Raw genomic sequence first — 17,033 nt, 5'->3', positions numbered from 1 at the left:
GTTGCAGTCAGTATAATATAAAGAGAGCACAGCTGCCGCAGGCTTTATAATCCCGCTCAGTAACCTCATTCAATGTGTCTGTATTATCAGATTGACCGAAAATAACTGAGCAATATTCGTTATGACCAGACGGTGAGATCAAGTATGAATTTTACAAAATAAATTAATCAAATGGCACGATGAATGATGCCTCCAATTGTTGGGGGTCAATAGCATAGTATTAAATCTTAAAATTAAAAATTAAATATTACACTTCATAATCGCCATTAGCGCCCCCATGTAAGCGTCAACTTAAGTAAACTACTTGACGCAGAGCAATAACGAGCGGTGTATATCGGGCAACTTGATGAGGAACAAGTATAGCGAGGCGACTTGATATTGTTTCTAAGTATGCCACTAGATGTCGCTAGTTCCATCAGCTGCATTTGCTATTGCCACAATGCTTTGAAGTTTGAAGGCTTTTATTCAGATCTGTTAGTTTATATGAGAGCCCATAGATGTCATGATCACAATGTTGGCTTTTTTACGAGGCGCTATAAGAATTTATTGCAAACTAGTGAGTATGTGTTGCCTATCATTTTTCAGTATCGCTTCTCGGCCTTTTGGCTAAGATCAAAGTGTAGTATCTGTTCTTTTCAGCTTAATATCTGAAAGTTCCCGCATTGCGGGACCAGTATATTAAACTGATTTTTGTAAAATGACGGGGTGTTAGGGGCTCGCTCCACTCCTGTCACGGGTCGGCCCGGCATTGCAGTGCCGCCGGGATTGGCCCATATAATAAATTAAATTATCATGTTATATACGAGTATTCCGTTACTTAAATTAATAACTTTCTAACTAATAACTAATGTAAATGTAATTTGTTGTAATTAATAAGTGAAAGTGTAAAAAATTATATAGTTTTAAGTTATTATAAAAATTATTTTAAGTGATATTTATTAATAATTGGTGATCATTTATCATTAATATGTAGTGTAATTACATATTAAACCTAAAAAGGCGATTACAATCTATACACGAAGAAAGTAGTAATGGATAGCGTCCATGGAAAGTAGTAGGGTCCTACCTTGTTTACTGAACAGCTGTCAAACGTGGACTTTACAAAAAAAAAAATAATCAGAATATTGCGAGCATTCCACAAAAGAAAGAAAGATTCACAAGATAAGACAAAAACCAAGATCACTGATATAATTGCACGGATACTGACAGTAGGTGAACTACAGAAATTGCTCGTTGCAAAAGTGGACATGAAAACAATATGTAGGAAGACCAATAACTTGGGTAGGCTGATGTTTTTTTATATATAATCCCTTATAAAATGCTCACAGTCTGCCTTAATTTATTTATGGTGTGTGTGGATGATACAGGTACTGTACTCAATAACTTTTGTTTTGTATTAATTTACATTTACTTTTTTGACTTACTCGTGTAAGGTAGGTCAAAAAAAATGGCGACGTATATTTTGCGAAATTGAAAAAAAAAACACCGAAATTAGTTGCTAATTAGTTGCTAAAAAATTAATATTTTTGCTCTAACCAATCGCAAAAAATCGGCAATAACGCTAAATTTACATTAAGATAGCGTGGGAATCACTGAATGTAGACTGATCAATCAAGCAAATAGGGGTCAATTTGTTGCTAAAAGATGCTAAGAAGAAAAAAAATAAAAATTGATTTTTTTTAATTATGCCAAATACAAAATAATCGGCCACGCTAGCTTAACTAACGATTTTTCCGTGGAACAACTATGATGAAAATTTGTTGCTGTTCATACTGCAGCTTGCTTTAGCAGAAACAGTCAGGAACAAAATAAAAACCGGAAGTCAATAGAAGTTGGAGATCGGTTTACAAAAAAAAACCGGTCACGCTTGCTTAACTAACGATTTTTTCGCGGAAAAACTAAAATGAAAATTTGTTGCTCCTCACAGTGCAGCTTGTTTTAGCAGGGAGAGTCAGCAAAAAAATAAAAACTGGTACAGGCGGGGAGGGTCGACTTTTATTTTGGTTTTTCTTGAAAACTGTGTATTACGTTGTAATAAGAGTGATAGCACTATAATCGTGGACCAAAGCTCTATCAACTACAATTCATTAAAATTGGTTAGGTTAGATTAGAATAGTTAAAACAACGCACGAGCCGAGCGTAGCTTGCCGCGGCAGAGGCCGGCGAGTGCCAGAACCAAATAGTAGGCGTTTCCCCCCATTACCAAATCAGGGAGGGGGGAGGGTAGACTTTTAAATTGGTTTTTCTTGAAAACTGTGTATTACGTTGTAATGTAAAGTTAGCGTTATTGCCGATTTTTTTCGATTAGTTGCAAAAAAATTAATTTTTTAGCAACTAATTAGCAACAAAAAAGCAACAAATTTCGGTGTTTTTTTTTTCAATTTCGCTAATTCCTTCAATCTCAAAATAATTCCCACGCTAACTTAATGTAAAGTTAGCGTTATTGCCGATTTTTTCGATCGGTTAGAGCAAAAAAATAAATTTTTTAGCAACTAATTAGCAACAAAAAAGCAACAAATTTCGGTGTTTAACTTTTCAATTTCGCTATTTTTTCAAACCTGTGTAAGGTAACTATTTGACGTTTGAGTATGTTTGTTACATCACTTTACATATTATATTGAAATGATTTGGAAATCGATGAAACTATAAATCTTGAATTAACTTCTCATTAGCTCAACCCTTTACGAAGTCGCAGTAGATTCAATAAGAAAACTTTTTGGACATTCACAAGTATCATTTCCGTGACCTACATAAATAATGTGATTTTGGTTTGATTTGACATAGTCACAGGACACAATCAGCAGGAAAATAATGAATGTAGAAAGCTCTTGACAGACAGCTGTGGATGATTGGAGAAGGCCACCCAATCTAGTACATATCTTAAAAATCCCAAAAAATATCAATTATATTAACAACCTTACTTAGCAAATATATACTAAAAAAAACTAACAACATCTGAAACGTACAATTATAGAGATTTGGAATAAAAACATCACTAAAATAATCTTAGAATAGTATACGTCTCGACAGAGCCTCTTGCTGTGAGGCAACGCATGACAACAGGCCAGGTACATTACTTTAGTGTGCATGTCAGCTACGTCTCACACTGTGATAAGACAGTGACCTAGTTTAAGAGTGCGTGCGTTGCTGAAAATAGAGGCTTACAGTTCCACACTATTTTATACGACGCTTCCACATCTTTTGAGTGTATTTAGAGGTATTAATTATCTAAGTTCACAACATCTGAAACATACATGCTTAGGTTAAGGATTGTTCAACTAGATACCGCACTACCTAAGAGAAATTGCTTTTTTATTACGGCAACATTATATTGTAGTGTGTATTGGCTATTTGTAAAGTTTGCTTGCGTGCGTGGCATCTTCACACTCAATGGCATCTTTCAAATTGTGTAACATACGCTTCGTGTTATTCAACATTAAAATTAATAAAATTTTATTTTCTGATGATATGTGATCCCAGTGTCTTTCTTATTTCTTGTAGTATTATTTTTACAAAATCTTACTACGCAACCTGGCGTTTTAGTATTTATTAGGCCTAGACCGCACCATGGTTATAGCACAGCGGTTTTTAACCGAGTTTGTGAAACCAGAAAATGAATACAAGCGCCGCAAAATTTGTCATTAACTTAGTGGGTAATCAAGCGGTTTTTTGCCTAGTATTCGACCGACACGAAGAATTGTCGTGTTCACGCGCCATTGAAATAATTTCGTCAACCGAGTTGGAGTCTTTTTCAAACGCAGAGCACCAAAGTTTATCCCAGAATCCCAATATTCAATCCACGAAGGTGATGTAGGTCGCACGTTGTGCAAAATTTTATTGAAGCAGCCTTCTGACATCCTGAAAAATCTATCTGGGTTTCTCTTAAAATTTTATTGTATGCAATATTTGCAAAATTTTCATTGACGTCTTTTTTTCTGATTTTTAGTATCTAAGCAAATAAAGCTCTTTTGAAATCCATCTTTAAACTGTGAAAATCACGGTCGGTTTGGCGTTTTATAATCGTGGTGTGTGCGTCGTGTCTCGAGCGGTTTCGCGGTTTACTACACTCTGGGAAAAACCATAGCCGTAGCGGCCTAAGCCTTTGCAAAGTTTAACAGAACATGTGGCACATCAACGTCACATTGCTCGAGACTGGCTAGTAGACTAGTAGTATTATATGCCGCACTTTGCAAATACCAATACTTCGTCTAAGCGCGGGTACATGTTTAAAAGATATGTACTAAAAAAAACAATAATATCATAATAAATAATTCGTCAGTTCTCTGACAGGCTTTTGTCAAATGTCGTTTGATGTAAAGTTTAACAAAGAGTTTTTATAAATATCTTTATCGTGGTATATCTTTTTGATATTTTCGGAGATCAGCTAGTCTAGTTTGAGTTTGTATGAGTGGCGAACACAATAGTTAAATTCTGGACGTGGTGTTACTAGGACCCAATCAGGACTAGCCAAATAGCCACCCTCTGCAAATAATAATGATAGTAGTCTAGTTTTTTATCGCATAGCTGAACCGCTTAGATGCTGATTACAGGCTGTTCCAACAACGATAGAATGACATTATCAACTGAATGAAAAATCAGCCGATGAAATACATAAGCTCCAATCAAACTTGATAATTGCAGGTCATCTGGAAGATTTTTTTTTAATAATATTTATTTAAAATACAATATAGTTATAGCTTTCAATATAATAACACACACTTAAACTTTAGGAAGCTTATGTGTGTGTGACTGTTAAGCCGCTTAAAATTAAATTACATAATATTTAAAAAGAAAAGAACAATTATTTTCAATAAATACAGTTATTACAAGATGTTATTTTAAACAAAGTAGTATAGAAATCAATAAAATGCAAAATAAAAAATAATTATCAACTAAATGTTAGTAATTACAAATTAGTTGTCTACTTAGCTTACCGCAGATAAGATTATATTGATGAAGGATTTTGTAAAAAGTACTTTTTTAACGATGACTTATATTTATTTATATTTATATATATAATTTTTGAATCTCTAAGGGAGTCTCGTTTAAGTATAGAGGAGTTGGTGCCACCGGGCCCGAAGTGAATAACTCTTTGATAAGCGCCCGTACCAACGGACCGCATGAACGAAATCCCATATCTCCACCGATCCAAAGACCTATTACCAAGTAAAGATTAGTGATAATTATTAATGTTCTGAATATAAATAAAACTGAATTGAAGTATAGACTATCAAAATAACAGCTTTCTACTAAACAAATATTACAACATTATAATTATATTCGATTGTTTTTTCAATTCTACGACCCATTATCATTCCTCAACAGCTTTGTTTCATTAACAATAAATCTGTAGAGTTCAACTTATGTTAGTTTGTTCATCAGGTAACTACCACAATGGATCAAGGTTTCCAGGTGGACGTTGTGTATACCGACGATTCTAAATATTTTGATAAAATCTGTCATCTAATATTAATTCGAAAAATTCAAGAACTCGGTATACATGGCGACCTCCTCCGCTGGCTTACTTCAAACCTCGGGACTAAAGCCAGGCGGTTACAATTGAAGGAGAAATTGAAACAAGAGAAACGGCTATCTCAGAAGTCTGAAGATAAATAAGGGAACTACGTGAATGAATTTTTCGATGATGATTTTGTGTTAGAAGATTGTGTGTGTTAAAGTTACAGGTTACTTCTACTAAAAGCTCTGCGTTCTACTAAAGGCTCTACGATCGTGCCTGCTACTTCTGGTGTTCCTCAAGGATCTCATCTTGGACCCCTTCTATTTCATCTAAACATTAGTGACATCATTGCAGTATTTAAACATTCTTCAATTCTTCTCTATTCTGATGATATGAAGATATATAAAACAATACGTACGTAATCCTTCTGATTGTAACTAAATACCGGATACTTTGAATGAATTGTGCAAATATTGCAATGATAATCTCTTACAGCTTAATATTAAAAAAAAAGTTACGTCATATCATTTTCCCGCAAAAAATTAATATTAAATTCAAGTGCACTTTAAATGAGAATCTTGTTGGACGGGGTTTTATGGTTGAGAGATTTGGGCGTTCACCATGACTCTCTATTACTCAACACTATAGATATGTGACTGCAAAAGCCTATCGAATGCTTGGTTTTGTTCTTAGAGTTAGTAAAGATTTTAAACATATTCGTACACCGAGCCGAATTCAAGTATAGATACTTGAATTCGGCTCGGTGAATTCTCATTGCAAAGTCCATATTCAAGAAATAGAGAAATTTCAAACATAATTATTAAAGCATTGAAAATTTAGGTGTTCCGCTATCGATCAATTTGTTACTTATTTATCTAATCTCTCTGGAAAAACGTCGTAAGGTAAAAGACCAAACATTTCTGCTAAGATTACTTCATAATTTAATTGACTCTCCAATAAGAAGAAGTTCTTATTTGCCTTAAATTCTGATATCCACGACAATCTTCGCAAATTAAATCTTTATTTAACTTACATACTACACGCACTCAATATGCACTAAACGCTTTTATTCATTATTCTTGTGTATTATACAACAAATAATACTGTTCAATTGATTACTTTTCATGTTCGTTACAGAAGTTGAACAAATTAAGTAAATGTCTTAGTTTAAATTATTCTTATTTGTGTTAAATTATATTGTCTTCTTGTTAACAAAATTTTTTAAGTAATTATTACTTAAATCATTCTTAATTATTTTATTTTATTGTGGAAACTTTTATTGTTCAATGATTTATATTTTATGTTTTGCTTTTAAGTGTATTAATTTGTAGGTACTGTTGGTTTACAAAAATAAATAAAATTATTAATTGTAACTAATAACGAAGAACAAACATTAGAAGAACTTTCATTAACAGATGATATTATATCACGTGAATAAAAATCTTTCTTTTTTAACGAAATAGGAATCCGCTCATAAATAAACCAAACAACATGACAAGAAACATTTCAGCTGATTGAATCATATCAAAACACAAGTCTGTATATTACTTAAATACTGAAATTTCTGAAAGGCGACATCTAGAGGAAGTTCCCCACATATCTATCATAGCACCGGGCAGTCTGTGTGTGCTACTGAAAATAAGGTTGGTATGGTTCAGCATTTCAGTCAGACCAGTTAGTTTACATGAATGCCCTCAGATGTCAGAATCACATTGTTGGCTTTTTTACGAGGCGCTATAAGAATTTATTGCAAACTAGTGAGTATGTGTTGCCTAGCATTTTTCAGTATCGCTTCTCGGCCTTTTGGCTAAGATCAAAGTGTAGTATCTGTTCTTTTCAGCTTAATATCTGAAAGTTCCCGCATTGCGGGACCAGTATATTAAACTGATTTTTGTAAAATGACGGGGTGTTAGGGGCTCGCTCCACTCCTGTCACGGGTCGGCCCGGCATTGCAGTGCCGCCGGGATTGGCCCATATAATAAATTAAAATATCATGTTTTATACGAGTATTCCGTTACTTAAATTAATAATGGCTGCGTACTTTCTAACTAATAACTAATGTAAATGTAATCTGTTGTAAATGTGAAAGTGTAATAAATAATTTTAAGTTATTAAAAATATTATATTAATTGATAATTATTAATAATTGGTGATCATCAATCATTAATATGTACTATAATTATGTATTAACCTAAAAAGGCGATTACAATCTATACACGAAGAAAGTAGTAATGGATAGTGTCCATGGAAAGTAGTAGGGTCCTTGTTTACTGTACAGCTGTCAAACGTGGAATTTTACAAAAAAAATAAAGCGAAAATTGCGAGCATTCAACAAAAGAAAGAAAGATTCACAAAATAAGAAGCGACAAGATAAGACAAAAAACCAAGATCACTGATGCAATTGCACGGATACTGACAGGAGGTGAACTACAGAAATTGCTCGTTGGAAAAGTGGACATCAGGAAAACAAAATGTCGGAAGACGACCAATAACATGGGAGGGCTCAAAGTCTACCTTTATTTATTTTCGGTGTGTGTGGATGATACATGTACTGTACTCAATAACTTTTGTTTTGTATTAATTTACATTTACTTTTTTGACTTACTCGTGTAAGGCATTGACTATTTGACATTTGAGTATGTTAGCAGCATCACTTTTCATATTATATTGAAATTGAAATGATTTGTAAATCGATGAAACTATAAATCCTGAATTAAAAGAGAGGCAATGAGTTTCTAGCTACTTCTTCTCATTAGCTCAACGCTTTACGAAGTCGCAGTAGATTCAATAAGATTTTTTTTTGACATTCACAAGTATCATTTCCGTGACCTACATGAATAAAGTAATTTTGATTTAATCTGACACAGTCACAGGACACAATCAGTAGGAAAATAATGAATGTAGAAAGCTCTTGACAGACAGCTGTGGATGATTGGAGACGGCCATCACCCAATCTAGTACATATCTCAAAAACCCATAAAATATCAATTAAATTAACAACCTTAATTAAGCAAATATATACTAAAAAAAACTAACAACATCTGAAACGTACAATTATAGAGATTTGGAATAAAAACATCACTAAAATAATCTTAAAATAGTATACGTCTCGATAGAGCCTCTTGCTGTGAGGCAACGCATGACAACAGGCCAGGTTCATTACTTTAGTGTGCATGTCAGCTATATCTTACAGTTATGATAAGTCAGTGACCTAGTTATAGGGTGCGTGCGTTGCTGAAAATAGAGGCTTACAGTTCCATACTATTTTATACGACGCTTCCACAGCTTTTGAGTGTATTTAGAGGTATTAATTATCTAAGTTAACAACATCTGAAACATACATGCTTAAGTTAAGGATTGGTCAACTAGATACCGCACTACCTAAGAGCAATAGCTTTTTTATTACGGCAACATTATATTGTAGTGTGTATTGGCTATTTGTAAAGTTTGCTTGCGTGCGTGGCATCTTCACACTCAATGGCATCTTTCAAATTTTGTAACATACGCTTTTACATTAAAATTAATAAAATACAATATATTTTCTGATGATATGTGATCCCAGTGTCTTTCTTATTTCTTGTAGTATTATTTTTACAAAATTTTACTACCCAACCTGGCGTATTTATTAGGCCTAGACCGCACCATGGTTATACCACAGCGGTTTTTAACCGAGTTTGTGAAACCAGAAAATGAATACAAGCGCCGCAAAATTTGTCATTTACTTAGGGGGTAATCGAGCGGTTTTTTGCCTAGTATTCGACCGACACGAAGAATTGTCGTGTTCACGCGTCATTGAAAAAAATTCGTCAACCGAGTTGGAGTCACTTTCAAACGCAGAGCACCAAAGTTTATCCCAGAATCCCAATATTCAATCCACGAAGGTGATGTAGGTCAGGTCGCACGTTGTGCAAAATTTTATTGAAGCAGCCTTCTGACATCCTGAAAAATCTATCTGGGTTTCTCTTAAAACTTTATTGTATGCAATATTTGCAAAATTTTCATTGACGTCTTTTTCTCTGATTTTTAGTATCTAAGCAAATAAAGCTCTTTTGAAATCCATCTTTAAACTGTGAAAATCGCGGTCGGTTTGGCGTTTTATAATCATGGTGTGTGCGTCTCGAGCGATTTCGCGGTTAACTACACTCGGTAAAAATCGTAGCCGTAGCGGCCTAAGCCTTAGCAAAGTTTAACAGAACATGAGGCACATCAACGTCACATTGCTCTAGACTGGCTAGTAGACTGGTAGTATTATATGCCGCACTTTGCAAATACCAATACTTCATCTAAGCGCGGGTACATGTTTAAAAGATATGTAATAAAAAAAACAATAATATCATAATAAATAATTCGTCAGTTCTCTGACAGGCTTTTGTCATATGTCGTTTGATGTAAAGTTTAACAAAGAGTTTTTATAAATATCTTTATCGTGGTATATCTTTTTGATACTTTCGAAGATCAGCTAGTCTAGTTTGAGTTTGTATGAGTGGCGAACACAATAGTTAAATTCTGGACGTGGTGTTACTAGGACCCAATCAGGACTAGCCAAATAGCCACCCTCTGCAAATACTAATAATAATAGTAGTCTAGTTTTTTATCGCATAGCTGAACCGCTTAGATGATGATTACAGGCTGTTCCAACAACGATAGAATGACATTATCAACTGAATGAAAAATCAGCCGATGAAATACATAAGCACCAATCAAACTTGATAATTGCAGGTCATCTGGAAGTTTTTTTTTAATAATATTTATTTAAAATACAATATAGTTATAGCTTACAATATAATAACACACACTTAAACTTTAGGAAGCTTATCTGTGTGTGACTGTGAAGCCGCTTCAAATTAAATTACATAATATTTAAAAAGAAAAGAACAATTATTTTCAATAAATACAGTTATTACAAGATGTTATTTTAAACAAAGGAGTATAGAAATCAATAAAATGCAAAATAAAAAATAATTATCAACTAAATGTTAGTAATTACAAATTAGTTGTCTACTTAGCTTACCGCACATAAGATTATATTAATGAAGGATTTTGTAAAAAGTACTTTTTATTTATATATATTTTTATTTATATATATAATTTTTGAATCTCTAAGGGAGTCTCGTTTAAGTATAGAGGAGTTGGTGCCCCGGGCCTGAAGTGAATAACTCTTTGATAAGCGCCCGTACCAACGGACCGCATGAACGATATCCCATGTCCCTCTGATCCAAAGACCTATTACCAAGTAAAGATTAGTGATAATTATTAATTATTAATTGTTCTGAATATAAATAAAACTGAATTGAAGTATAGACTATCAAAATAACAGCTTTCTACTAAACAAATATTACAACATTATAATTATATTCCATTGTTTTTTCAATTCTGCGACCCATTATCATTCCTCAACAGCATGGTTTCATTAACAATAAATCTGTAGAGTTCAACTTATGTTAGTTTGTTCATCAGGTAACTATCGGAATGGATCAAGGTTTCCAGGTGGACGTTGTGTATACCGACGCGGAGGATTCTAAATATTTTGATAAAATCTGTCATTTAATATTAGTAAGTAAAATTCAAAAACCCGGTATACATGGCGACCTCCTCCGTTGGCTTACTTCAAACCTCAGGGACAGTTACAATTGAAGGAGAAATTGAAACAAGAGTAAAAACAGCTATCTCAGAAGTCTGCAGATTAATAAGTGAACTACGTGAATCTGATGAATTTTTAGATGATGATTTGGTGTTAGAAATTTGTGGACTGTGATGAGATAGAGATTATAAATTTAAATTTAATCAATTAGATTAGATTACTGCTCTACGTTCGTACCTGTTACTTCTAGTGTATCTCAAGGATCTCATCTTGGACCCCTTCTATTTCATCTATACATTAGTGACATCATTGTAGTATTTAAACATTCTTCAATTCTTCTCTATGCTGATGATATGAAGATATATAAAACAATACGTACGTAATCCTTCTGATTGTAACTAACTAACCGGATAGTTTGAATGAATTGTGTAAATATTGCAATGATAATCTCTTACACCTTATTATTAAAAAAAGTAACGTAATATCATTTTCCCGCAAAAAATAATATTAAATTCAAGTGCACTTTAAATGAGAATCTTGTAGGACGGATTGTATGGTTGAGAGATTTTGGCGTTCACCATGACTCTTCGTTACTCAATACTATAGATATGTGACTGCAAAAGCCTATCGAATGCTTGGTTTTGTTCTTAGAGTTAGTAAAGATTTTAAACATGTTCATTCTATACTTGAATTCGGCTCGGTGAATTCTCATTACAAAGTCCATATTCAAAAAATTGAGAAAATTCAAACAAAATTCTTAAAGCATTGAAAATTTAGGTGTTCCGCTATCGATCAATTTGTTACTTATTTATCTAATCTCTATGGATAAACGTCGTAAGGTAAAAGACCAAACATTTCTGCTAAGATTACTTCATAATTTAATTGACTCTCCAATAAGAAGAATTTCTTATTTGCCTTAAATTCTGATATCCACGACAATCTTCGCAAATTAAATCTTTATTTAACTTACATACTACACGCACTCAATATACACTAAACGCTTTTATTCATCATTCTTGTGTATTATACAACAAATAATACTGTTCAATTGATTACTTTTCATGTTCGTTACAGAAGTTGAACAAATTAAGTAAATGTCTTAGTTTAAATTATTCTTATTTGTATTAAATTATATTGTCTTCTTGTTAACTAAATTTTTTAAGTAATTATTACTTAAATCATTCTTAATTATTTTATTTTATTGTGGAAAGTTTTATTGTTCAATGATTTATATTTTATGTTTTGCTTTTGAGTGTATTAAGTTGTAGGTACTGTTGGTTTACAAAAATAAATAAAATTATTAATAATCTTCGTTATTGTACCTAATAACGAAGAACAAACATTAGAAGAACTTTCATTAACAGATGATATAATATCACATGAATAAAAATCTTTCTTTTTTAACGAAATAGGAATCCGCTCATAAATAAACCAAACAACATGACAAGAAACATTTCAGCTGATTGAATCATATCAAAACACAAGTCAGTATATTACTTAAATACTGAAATTTCTGAAAGGCGACATCTAGAGGAAGTTCCCCACATATCTATCATAGCACCCGGCAGTCTGTGTATGCTACTGAAAATAAGGTTGGTATGGTTCAGCATTTCAGTCAGGCCAGTTAGTTTACATGAATGCCCTCAGATGTCAGGATCACATTGTTGGCTTTTTTACGAGGCGGTATAAGAATTTATTGCAAACTAGTGAGTATGTGTTGCCTAGCATTTTTCAGTATCGCTTCTCGGCCTTTTGGCTAAGATCAAAGTGTAGTATCTGTTCTTTTCAGCTTAATATCTGAAAGTTCCCGCATTGCGGGACCAGTATATTAAACTGATTTTTGTAAAATGACGGGGTGTTAGGGGCTCGCTCCACTCCTGTCACGGGTCGGCCCGGCATTGCAGTGCCGCCGGGATTGGCCCATATAATAAATTAAAATATCATGTTTTATACGAGAATTCCGTTACTTAAATTAATAATGGCTGCGTACTTTCTAACTAATAACTAATGTAAATGTAATCTGTTGTAAATGTGAAAGTGTAATAAATAATTTTAAGTTATTAAAAATATTATATTAAGTGATAATTATTAATGATTGGTGATCATCAATCATTAATATGTACTATAATTATATATTAACCTGAAAAGGCGATTACAATCTATACACGAAGAAAGTAGTAATGGATAGTGTCCATGGAAAGTAGTAGGGTCCTTGTTTACTGTACAGCTGTCAAACGTGGAATTTTACAAAAAAAATAAAGCGATAATTGCGAGCATTCCACAAAAGAAGCGACAAGATAAGACAAAAAACCAAGATCACTGATGCAATTGCACGGATACTGACAGGAGGTGAACTACAGAAATTGCTCGTTGGAAAAGTGGACACCAGGAAAACAAAATGTCGGAAGACGACCAATAACATGGAAGGGCTCACAGTCTTCCTTTATTTATTTACGGTGTGTGTGGATGATACAGGTACTGTACTCAATAACTTTTGTTTTGTATTAATTTACATTTACTTTTTTGACTTACTCGTGTAAGGAATTGACTATTTGATAGTTGAGTATGTTAGCAGCATCACTTTTCATATTATTTTGAAATTGAAATGATTTGTAAATCTATGAAAATATAAATCTTGAATTAATAGAGTGGCAATGAGTTTCTTGCTACTTTTTCTCATTAGCTCAACTCTTTACGAAGTCGCAGTAGATTCAATAAGAATTTTTTTTTGACATTCACAAGTATCATTTCCGTGACCTACATGAATAAAGTGATTTTGATTTGATTTGACATAGTCACAGGACACAATCAGTAGGAAAATAATGAATGTAGAAAGCTCTTGACAGACAGCTGTGGATGATTGGAGACGGCTATCACCCAATCTAGTACATATCTCAAAAATCCCAAAAAATATCAATTAAATTAACAACCTTAATTAAGCAAATATATACAAAAAAAACTAACAACATCTGAAGCGTACAATTATAGAGATTTGGAATAAAAACATCACTAAAATAATCTCAGAAAAGTACGTCTCGATAGAGCCTCTTGCTGTGAGGCAACGCATGACAACAGGCCAAGTTCAATACTTTAGTGTGCATGTCAGCTACGTCTAACACTTATGATAAGTCAGTGACCTAGTTTAAGAGTGCGTTTGTTGCTGAAAATAGAGGCTTACAGTTCCACGCTATTTTATTCGACGCTTCCACAGCTTTTTAGTGTATTTAGACGTACGTAAGTTAACAACATCTGAAACGTCCATGCTTAGGTTAAGGTTTGGTCAACTAGATACCGCACTACCTCAGCTATAGAGCAATAGCTTTATATTGTATTGTGTATTGGCTATTTGTAAAGTTTACTTGCGTGCGTGGCATCTTCACACTCAATGGCATCTTTCAAATTTTGTAACATACGCTTTGTGTTATTTTACATTAAAATTAATAAAATTAATAAAATATAATATATTTTCTGATGATTTGTGATCCCAGTGTCTTTCTTATTTCTTGTAGTATTATTTTTACAAAATCTTACTACGCAACCTGGCGTTTTAGTATTTATTAGGCCTAGACCGCACCATGGTTATACCACAGCGGTTTTTAAGCGAGTTTGTGAAACCAGAAAATTAATACAAGCGCCGCAAAATTTGTCATTAACTTAGTGGGTAATCAAGCGGTTTTTTGCCTAGTATTCGACCGACATGAAGAATTGTCGTGTTCACGCGCCATTGAAATAATTTCGTCAACCGAGTTGGACTCTTTTTCAACCGCAGAGCACCAAAGTTTATCCCAGAATCCCAATTTTCAATCCACGAAGGTGATGTAGGTCGCACGTTGTGCAAAATTTTATTGAAGCAGCCTTCTGACATCCTGAAAAATCTATCTGGGTTTCTCTTAAAATATTATTGTATGCAATATGTGCAAAATTTTCATTGACGTCTTTTTTTCTGATTGTTAGTATCTAAGCACATAAAGCTCTTTTGAAATCCATCTTTAAACTGTGAAAATCACGGTCGGTTTGGCGTTTTATAATCGTGGTGTGTGCATCTCGAGCGGTTTCGCGGTTTACTACACTCGGGAAAAAACCATTTATGAACAAGATTACAAACTAAATAACTTACAAATACCCTCAATATTAACACTACAAGTATTGTTGCTTTATCTACAGAGTGATTATTTTTTTTACAAATAATACAACATTGCAAGAACGGAGAGGAGGGTGATTTTTTTTTATTTCTTTATAAATTAAAACATTAGTTAAGTTTTGACAAAAAATATTTATTTAATTTATATTTCACTGTCAGGTCCTGCTTAACGACTTTGGGCAGTTCATTAATAAGGTTAGGAACCAAATACTTGAGCCTGTTCTTACCATAAATATTTGGAAATCTTGGTAAGAGTAATTTAGAGTCTGCCATTCTATGAGTACATATTATATTGCTTTCGTCTTTCTTTTTAAGTACTTTGAGGCTCTCATTTATTTTTTCGTGACAAGGTAGGATTTTGCAATATTCAAATAGTTTATGGTAATTATTAAAGAATTTTCTTTAAATATTAGGCGGTACAATTGTTTATAAGATCCGCAATTGCAACGTATAAATTTTGTCAAGGTGACTTTTTGTGACTTGTACTTATGTACATTAATTTTGTCTTTTTGGCGTTTAATACTAATCCCACATCGTGTGACCATTTAATTATTTTATCCAGGTCTATTTGAAGATTGGTGATAGCATCTTTAGGATTATCGCCGTAAGCTAGTACACATGTGTCGTCAGCGAATTGGAATAATTCACAGTTTTCTATTGTTTGGTATGTAATTCACGTAAGTAAGAAAATGTAATGGTCCGATTACAGAGCCCTGAGCTGTGCCCTCAGACACAGATATTGGGTCACTGTACGTATCATTAACTTTTACAACGTATTTTCTGTTTTCTAGATAGCTATTACACCATTGAAAAATATTACCCCGTATACCACAGTTTTGTAGGCAATTTGAATGAATGTATGAATGAATGAATGAATTAATTAATGAATGAATATTTTATTAATAGCAAACACAAACAACACATAATAATAAAAGTAAAAAAGAACTTACAGAGGTAAAAAAAATAAGAACAAAAAAAAAAACATAAAAATAATGCAAATGACAAAAAAAAAACAAGTATATATTATAGGAATTATCTTAATTTAAAAGTACTGTGTAGCAGTTATTGTTATTAAAAGGAGCTGACTCAGCGTCATGCTACGTTGGTATAATACCAACACAGCGCTGATTTTCAGCAGCCCCTTGGTGACCCATTGAGTAACTACTATTGTTAAATATTTTTTGTTTTATTAATGGTTCCATTAACTTATTTACTTTTAAAAGATGAAATTTGGTACTACTGTTCAGAAATTAGGTACATAAATATTAAAATAATTGCAGTTTTAAAAATATTGGCAACAATACAAACTAAAAGTTCGATCCCATTATGTATTATTTATAGATATATCTAATAATGTCGGACTTATGCACACAATTTATGAGCATATACGTTATTAATTAAATTGACATAAGAATAAGGTTTTTATCCATTTTCCGGAAAGTTCCAACAGTCTTCAAGCTGCGAAACGGTGGTGGTATATCATTCCAGCACTTGGTGGCAGTGTACCTAAAACTTCCTCTAAAAGAGGCGGAATGATGGAGTGGGATTGATAGGACATTGAAAGCGAACCTTGTTTCAAAATTTAACTGGCTGCGCTGACCTAGCCATTCCAATTTATTATATAAATATGTTGGCGTTTTTGTCATAATAATACCAAAAAGAAGTAGCTAAATGACGTAGCTAAATGAAGTCGTCTACGAGCATCCATATTTAAAATATTTGCTTCTTTGAGGTATGGAGAAATGTGTTGTCGGGCAGGTATATCCACGCAAAAACGAGCACATGCATTTTGTACTCTTTGTATTGAATTTGTTGTTCTACCAAGCAACCTCGGACCATACACTGTATCGGTA

At 33.2% G+C, this 17,033-nt stretch overlaps 3 non-coding genes across 3 annotated transcripts; all 3 read left to right on the top strand.

Moving 5' to 3' along the window:
* The first annotated feature begins 586 nt into the window (after positions 1-586).
* On the top strand, positions 587-779 carry LOC126970375 (U2 spliceosomal RNA). The gene has a single exon (XR_007730626.1). It is a non-coding gene; the product is annotated as a U2 spliceosomal RNA (small nuclear RNA).
* A 6,466-nt stretch (positions 780-7,245) lies between these two features.
* Positions 7,246-7,438, top strand: LOC126970374 (U2 spliceosomal RNA). The gene has a single exon (XR_007730625.1). It is a non-coding gene; the product is annotated as a U2 spliceosomal RNA (small nuclear RNA).
* A 5,337-nt stretch (positions 7,439-12,775) lies between these two features.
* Positions 12,776-12,968, top strand: LOC126970373 (U2 spliceosomal RNA). Its single transcript, XR_007730624.1, has one exon. It is a non-coding gene; the product is annotated as a U2 spliceosomal RNA (small nuclear RNA).
* Positions 12,969-17,033: the final 4,065 nt, after the last annotated feature.

Source organism: Leptidea sinapis, chromosome 20, assembly GCF_905404315.1.
Source record: "Leptidea sinapis chromosome 20, ilLepSina1.1, whole genome shotgun sequence".
Classification (NCBI taxonomy): Eukaryota; Metazoa; Arthropoda; class Insecta; order Lepidoptera; family Pieridae; genus Leptidea; species Leptidea sinapis.
This window is presented reverse-complemented; position numbering and strand designations above follow the sequence as displayed.